This window comes from Colobus angolensis, unplaced genomic scaffold (genome assembly GCF_000951035.1).
Source record: "Colobus angolensis palliatus isolate OR3802 unplaced genomic scaffold, Cang.pa_1.0 Scaffold2, whole genome shotgun sequence".
In the NCBI taxonomy this organism is placed as follows: Eukaryota; Metazoa; Chordata; class Mammalia; order Primates; family Cercopithecidae; genus Colobus; species Colobus angolensis.
The window spans coordinates 20,793,835-20,802,572 of NW_012115154.1; positions in this window are offsets into that span (position 1 = coordinate 20,793,835).

Below are 8,738 nucleotides of genomic sequence, written 5' to 3' on the forward strand. Positions count from 1 at the left end.
TATTGGTGGGCTCTACATTGTTAAGCTGTAGGTTGTGGCTACAGTGTCCAGTGTGGCATTATTAGGTTAATTGATAGCTAGTTGTGGCAATAGTAAGCAGTTTCAAGACATGAATACATAGCTCAAAAAGGGGAGAGTACGGTGCGATTGCTGTCTCATTTCAGCGCTTCTCTGGGCCTGGTAGTTTAAAAGGACTGGTATTCCTCTGATAAAGGTCGTTTCTCAGAAACATATTGTAACTTTGCACCCAGTTTTCAGATACACATTGTTGCAACTAGAGGTTCTGCTGAATGAAACAGTCAAGGCAGCAAGTGTGGGTTCCCATTTACCCCCCTCCATCCTGTGCCTGCTCTGTTGCTCCACCCCATTCACTGTGACCTCCTTGTTTCCCAGCACAACTTCTGCTGGAAAGGACCAAGTTAATATCTGGTGAAGATATTTTTGTAATGACATAGTCTTGCTTTATTCATTCTACTATAATTACATGAGAATTCCTGCTGTCCTGCTTCTGATAATGTTCTAGAATGAACATCAATAAGGAGAGGAGAGACCCTTGGAAAGCCAGCTCCTCCAAAACCTGTTGCTTGTGAGACTGCACAATGGCAAGAAACATTTGGACCTAGTTTTTGGCAGTACGCTGTGTCCAGATTGCCTGGAATCCAATTTACGCTACTCAGCAGTTTCCCTCCCTATTGGCAAAATTATTTAATTTTTATTGGATACCACTCAGTCTCTAGGACATAGAGTGATTGCGTGATGGGAATTCATGGGCATTTGTTACTGAAAATAGACAACATTCAAGGTAAAGAGCTCAAAAGTAGAAAAGTGTATTTAAAATGATAAAAGGATTGGGTTAGTCTGAAGGACTGATCACTGAGATTCCTTCTGGCTCTAACATCTATTATACCTATGCTTACCAGATGCTGGTTTTGCAATGCGTTAGCGGCTCCTGTTTTCTCAAGAGAGCCTAAAGAAGGTGCTCAGAACAAAATTAAATTTTAATCTAGGCTAATTTTCAAAGTATGAACCTCAGTTTTCTTATTTGATTAAGAGAGGTATTTATAATATCTACCTTGTGGGAATGTTATGAAGATTCAATGTAATGGTGTGCTGAAAATGCTTTGGAAATGAAGATATTATTGTAACTCAGTTCTCCATAAGAAATGAATAGGAAATTGTTACAAACTGTCAACTGAAGAATGATGAGGTTCATACATTTGGAAAGGAGAGCTTTATTTCTCAAAAAGGCTGCAGCCTGGAGGAGGCCCATTCTGACAGGCTGGGAAGTGTAGCCTCTGGCCACAAGCTGGAAATAGGCACGTTGAAGGTTGAAAGAAGAGACAGGGATTTACACTGAATGGAGTGTAAATACACATATTCAATAAGCTATAGGTGGATCCATGAATATTCATGAGATGGGAAACATGCATATGTGCCATTGAACTTCATGCTTCTCCATGGGTCCCATGTTCAAAAAATGGTGGCATTAAAAGCATGATCTCAGGGTGGAGTTTTCAGGACTCTGATGTCAAAAGGTGAAGCAGAGAGGACTGGAAAACTCTCACAGTGCATCTTCCGTAGACTGGCCAGAACTGCTCTGTGGTTGGTGGTCTCTTATCAGGAAGGAATGCTGTTCAGTTGTGTACAAACTGTAAAAAGGGAAGGGTGGCAGTCCAGCCTTTGACTGAACTCAGTGGTGGCATCTTTGAAAGGCCTGGTTTCTGTCTACCTTTAGGGAAGAAAGTCAAAAGGCAGTTAGAAAGGGAGGGGGTGTAACCAGCCAAGTCCAGCCTCTCACCCTGTATTAGTCAGTTTTTATGCTGTGGATAAATACATACCTGAGACTAGGAAGGTAAATAGGTATGTATGTATGTATGTATGTATTTATTTTGAGATGGAGTTTCGCTCTTTCATATAGGCTGGAGTGAAATAGTGTGATCTCAGCTCATTGTAACCTCTGCCTCCCGGGTTCAAGCGATCCTCCCACCTCAGCCTCCCAAGTAGCTGGGATTATAGGTACCCACCACCATGCCTGGCTAATTTTTGTATTTTTAGTAGAGATGGGGTTTTGCCATGTTGGCCAGGCTGGTCTCAAACTCCTGACCTCAGGTGATCTACCTGCTTTGGCCTCTCAAAGTGCTGGGATTACAGGCGTGAGACAGCGTGCCCGGCTGATAAATAGGTTTAATGGACTCACAGTTCCACATGGCTGGGGAGGCCCCACAATCATGGCAGAAGGTGAAAAGCACGTCTTACATGGCAGCAGCGAGAGAGAATGAGAGCCAAGAGAAAGGGGTTTCCCCTTATAGAACCATCAGATCTCGTGAGACTTATTCACTACCATGAGAACAGTGTCGGGGAAACTGCCCCCATGATTCAGTTATCTCCCACTGGGTCCTTCCCATAACACCTGAAAATTATGGGAGCACATTTCAAAATGAGATGTGGGTGGGGACAGCGCCAAACCATATCACACCCCATCATGGCTAGGAACTCAGCTTTCAAGGTTTCTCTGGGGTCCCCTTGGCCAAGAGGGAGTCTGTTCAGTCAGTTGTGGGGCTTAGAATTTTATGTTTATCTCTCAAACCCTAAATATTGTCTGATAGAGTGGATGAACTTATTAAAATGCAGCTCCCCAGATTTCATCTCTGGATTCTGAGCAGTGGGCATAGAATCAGCGATTGATTCTGATGAGAGGCACATGGAAGCACTCAGCCTACTTTGTTGAATGAATAAATGAAGCAGATGTGAATTGAAATTGGAAGGATGAGGGAAGCTTTGAACAGAGTTTTGAAGGACGATGAGAATGAGGTAGGTGAGGAATGTTCTAGACTCAGAGCCCTGCACAAACACCTGACAATACAGAAGGTTTGAAGAACAGTGTGTGGGCATAATGTGAGATGAGACTGCAAAGGTAATTTAGAATCTGATCTTAGAGAACCCTGAATGCCATAATAAAGGTTTGGATCAAATTCCATAAGAAAAACACATCACTGATGGTTTTAGGGAAAGAAGATTGACCTAATACATACATTTTGGAATTCTGTCATGCTGTCCCTCATAGCAGTACAATTTTCCTGAAAGATGTCTTGGAGAGACAAAAGCCTGGAGACAGGGTGGCTAGTGGGAGGCTATTGAGCAGTTGAGCAAGAACGACAGTTGGAATGAAAAGTAGGGGACAGAGACACAAGGGAAGCGGTGGGGTTGAATGACCAGGGCTTGGCAGCTGAGTGGTATAGGAGGGAAGCAAGAAGAGAAGGGGGCATGGAGGGTCACAGTCTGAGTAACTGCCCTTGGCAGAGACAAAACATAGCAGAGTTGGTCTGAATACATTCAGTTCTCTAGGTAATTTTCTTAAGACTTGTGGTTTGGGGTCTGTTATTAACTCTCTGAACACACTCAACATACTCCGGCCAATCAACTCTTGCTTGGACCATTTTCTCCTGCTGTTGCCAAGACATCAGCGAGGCCCATTGAGTCCAGTGACAGGCCCTTCCTCTTAAAGGAGAATGCCAGCTACTTTCAAAGGAACGGGGTTCTAATTTTTTTGGTACTCCTTTCTCATTTGCATCCTCATGGCAACAGGGAACACACAGCTTGCTCTTGCCTACAGCTCTGAGATTTAAGATTCGCAGAGCTGCTGGGTGGGCAGGTTTTGAAGACAGCCTTTACTTTTTGTGTTCTTTTTCCTTCTTGGCCCAGCACAACTACTTAAATGCAGGACATTAAGATCCCATTGTCCGGGGACTCATGTACTAAATCCCATTAGATAGACAATCTCTAAGCCTTGATTATTTTGTTCTTAAGCTGTCTTGATATGCATAAATATACGGCACTGCCAGAATCAAATGGTGTTTATTACAAGTTCATTTGAGAGTGGTGTGGATATAAGGCAGTACTTGGGATCATAGTTATGAAATGGTCACATCGTCTGCTAGAGGAGATGCTGAATTGCATATGGGAGGTGTTCTGGTTTCCATGTTTCTGACTGTTGGCAGCAGGTGGAGTAGGAGGCCATTGTTACGTAGAAGCACAATAAAGAGATGCTTCTTCCTGCTGACAGAAGCCAACTAAAACACTTCTCTCATGACAAGTTGAATTTAAGGCACAAATCAGAAAGCAGGCTGAGCTACTCAGAGAAAAGGTTCCTAGGTTAATATGCATTTAGTAGCAGGAATTTTTAAAAGTATATTGGAGAGGGCAAACCTCCTTAGCAATATAATTAATAAAGATAGTACTTGAAGTGCTTTTTTTTTTTTGAGACAGAGTTTCGCTCTTGTTGCCCAGGCTGGAGTGCAATGGCGCGATCTCAGCTTACTGCAACCTCCACCTGCTGGGTTCAAGTGATTCTCCTGCCTCGGCCTCCTGAGTAGCTGGTGACAGGTGCCACCACGCTTGGCTAATTTTGTATTTTTAGTAGAGACGGGGTTTCACTGTGTTAGCCAGGATGGTCTCCATCTCCCGACCTCAGGTGATCCACCTGCCTTGGCCTCCCAAAGTGCTGAGATTACAGGTGTGAGCCACCATGCCCAGTGAAGTGTTTCTTATAGAATAGGAGGTTTATACCTCTGCGGGTGTTTTGCCTTAGGTACTGTCAAAACGGATGCAATTAGTTTCTGATGTATAGGAGTATACAATCTTAAGAATAACACAGAAGAATATACAGAGAATTGTCTTAGACTGTTCAGGCTGACATGACAAAATACCATTGACGGGGTGGCTTAAACAACAGAAATTTATTTTTTCACAGTTCTGGAGGCTAGAAGTCCGAGATCAGCGTGCCAGCAGAGTTGGGTTCTGGTGAGGCCTCTCCTCTTGGCTCGCAGACAGCCGCCTTCTTTTGTTCTCACAAGACAGTGCTGTGTCTTCACACAATGGCCATTCCTACCTTCTCGTTGATCAAACCCGATTTCAGTCAGGTATTGGCAGCCACATATTTCAGAGGAGATGAGGCCCCTCTCCAGCCCAAGGGCGTCTTCTTCAATCATCTAAATGAATTCAGTATATCAGAGGTGACTATTTCATAACTACCATTCTGAGTCCTGCATCATCCCAGCACCACTTTCAAAGGAACTTATGATAAATACCATTTGATGCTGGCAATGCTGCATATCTATGAACATGAATAAACCATCCAGTGACTGCTTTTGGCGTAGGTTGGAATTGTGGGTTCAAGTGTGTCTCCTACAGAACGTGCTGAAATCCTAACTGTTGGCACCGGTGAATGTGATATTTGGAAACGGGATATTTGCAAATGTAGTTAAGTTGAGATGAGGTCATTAGGGTGGGCACTAATCCAATATGACTGGTGTCCTTATAAGGAGAATGCCATGTGAAGATGCAGACAGTGGGAGAAGGCTACGTGATGATGGAGGCAGAGACTGGAGTGATGCGCCTGCAAGCCAAGGAATGCCAAGGATTGCCAGGAGCCCTCCGAAGCCATCTGAAGCCGGGAGAAGGACATGGAACAGATCCTCCCCCACAGTCTTCCAGAGAACATGGCTTTGCTGACACTTGGATTTGGCCTTCTGGCCTCCAGAACTGTGAGAGCATCAGTATCTCTTGTTGAAGTCACCCAGTTTGTTGTTCTTTGTCATGGCCACCCCAGAAAAAGAACAGAAAAAGAGCTGATTAATGACACAAGAAGAGAAGCAGCTGGGAACTTCTGGAAATATTTCCTCCCACTTCCTCTGAGAACGGGCATCACGATGGGGCATTTCTTCCACTGTTTTTGTCCATCATGATTTTGGTGCATGGAGTGGCTGCAGCCATCTCAAAACTGCACGTGATAAGCTGAGGACAAGCTCAACATGCAGGGCCGTGGCAGAGCTGAACGTACAGGCCCATGATGATGCCATCGAGTGGACAAATTATCCTGGAGTCACTGGATTTCCTATTGTGTGAGAGAACAAATTTGCTCTTTCCTCGTGCCACTTGTAGTTAGGTTTTCTGATATCTGCCTATAAAACGTCTTTGATATATCAAGGGTTAGTGGTATCTAGAGGAAATCACTGAGGTCAGGAAATCTTTTGTTTTCTACCAGCCGCTGACCATAACCATCAATCCCAGTAAGTCCTATGCAAAGAAGATGCTCCCTGAACACGCACACCCTTTATTACTAGTCTGTACCAAATTCCTATAAACGCTTCTTCCCTGGTGTAGTAGCTGGGTCCTATACAAGCCTTGAGGTCTTTCTTCCTGGGCTTTGTACATGTTTTCCATCCCAGAAACACTCTTCCACCCTACAGTCTCCTCCACCTAGCTGCTCTCTGCCCACCTTCTGGGTTTCAGCTTTAATACCATTGCTTTGGGAAGTCTCTACTGATTCCCAAGTCAGCCCCTCTATGGCTTGCTGGGCACCCTGGACTTGCCCTGTCTTCGCATTGACTACACGGTATTGTAATTGCCTGTTTCCTGTTGCTGTCTCCCAGTGGACTCTCGTGGGCAGAGACTCTGAACATCCTGTTTACGGCTGCATGCTCAGTCTAACACAAAGCCTGACTCACAGCAGGTGCTTGATATGTCTGTTAAGTGAATAAAATAAAAGACATGGCAGTGTCAACAGTCTGTAATTTAGAATTAATCTATGTTTAGGCCAGGACCATGGAAAAAATAGGAGTTGGACTGGGAGCAGTGGCACTTGCCTGTAGTCCCAGATACTCGGGAGGCTGAGGTGGAAGGGTCCCTTGAGCCCAGGAGTTCTGTGCCACCCAGAATGATGGATCTGCACTAAGTTTGGCATCAATATGGCACCCTCCCAGGAGCAGTGAACCACCAGGTTGCCTAAGGAAGGGTGAACTGGCCCAGGTCAGAGATGGAGCAGATCAGAACTCTCATGCACATCAGTAGTGGGATTGTGCCTGTGAACAGTCGCTGCCCTCCAGCCTGGGCAACATAGTGAGACCCTATCTCTAAGAAACAAGCAAAAAGAAAAGAAAAGAAAAAGAAAAGGGAGTAAGGCAGGGCTTTGGCAAAACACAAAGCAAGCCAGCCAATCTTTGACCCCAGCTTTGGGCTCCTAAACTGGGATTCCTCCACACTTACTCCCTTTTATTTTCCTCCCATTTACTTCTCTCTTCAGTTCTCCTGAACATTCTCTAGGTCTGGGCCTTAATGAGTACTTATGAGTTAAAAAAAAGAAATGATAATGGGTCACCTAGGAGTGGTCAACATATCTATTACTTCTAGGTAAAAAACACAATGCTTTAAGTTCCTGTAAAAACAACATGTCTCAGCTGGGCTTGGTGACTCATGTCTGTAATCCCAGTACTTTGGGAGGCCGAAGCAGGCGGATCACGAGGTCAGGAGTTCGAGACCAGCCTGGCCAGCATGATGAAACCCTGTCTTTACTAAAAATACAAAAAATTAACCGGGAATGGTAGTGGGCGCCTGTAATCCCAGCTACTCGGGAGGCTGAGACAGGAGAGTTGCTTGAACCTGGGAGGCGGAGGTTGCAGTGAGCAGAGATTGCACCACTGCACTCCAGCCTGGGCAACAGAGTGAGACTTGTTTCAAAAAACAAAACAAAAAAAGACATGTTTCCAGAAAGCTCCTAAAAAATTAGTATCAAGAATTTATGATCAGGCAAGAAGCAGGAAGCAAGTGGCGAGTGGGGCTTTCAGTAACTTGATAATATAGTAGGTGGTGTTTGCCTTCTTTGGTTTCAGTAAGAACTTTTGGGCGATCATCCCATCTTTGACACTTGAAAACATTTTCCAGGAGTGATCTTGGTGTGGTTTACTCAGTCTAAGGTCATTCATTCCTTAAGGCTGTCCAAGCATTTGTTTTGCAGATTTTTCTTCTGAGAAAAATTTAGGCAGTGTTAAGTATAATAATTCCAACTAATTTTTTTTTTGGTTTGTTTTTTTGAGATGGACTCTCGCCCTGTTGCCCAGGTTGGAGTGCAGTGGTGTGATCTTGGCTCACTGCAACCTTCGCCTCCCAGGTACAAGCGATTCTCCTGCCGCAGCCTCCCGAGCAGCTGGGATTACAGGCGCCTGCCACCACCCCTGGCTAATTTCTGTCTTTTTAGTAGAGAAGGGGTTTCACCATGTTGGCCAGGCTGGTCTGGAACTAGTGACCTTGTGATCCGCCCTCCTCAGCCTCCCAAAGTGCTGGGATTACAGGCGTGAGCCACTGCGCCTGGACAATTCCAACTAATTTTTTTTTTGCTATATGGGGAAGGTTACTCAGTCATTCAACAAACATTTGGGCACTTCCACATATACACCAAATACTGTGCTAAGCACCTGCTGCTCATCAATAGTTATTAAGACAGACTCAAGCCCTATCCTAGAAGATCTGATAGTCCAGTAGGGGAGACAGACTACAAATACATAAATATAAAAATATAAACACTTTGCTTTAAGGGTTAGGAATGAAACCAACAGATTGTTGAGACAGAGGATACAGTACCGGTGGCGGACCTAGTCAGGGTGATCAGGAACAACTTCCCTCGCAAGGTGACATTCGAGCGAAGACTTACAGGATGAGAAAGGCGCCAGGCCTCGGAAATGGGGTCACGTTCATGTAAGTCAGTTAAAAATAAACCCCAATCTCTCCAGCAGCAACGTTGGACGTGTGGGGCCAAGAAGCCTCGCTGCCAGCACTAAAGATGGCGCGCCAAGGGAGGGGGCGGGGCACGCGCGCGTTCTGATTGGCCAACGGGGAGTGACGTCACGTGTCGGCCGCCGAGCATCCGGGCTCCTGGCGGCGGCGCTGCGGAGGTTCGCGGGAGA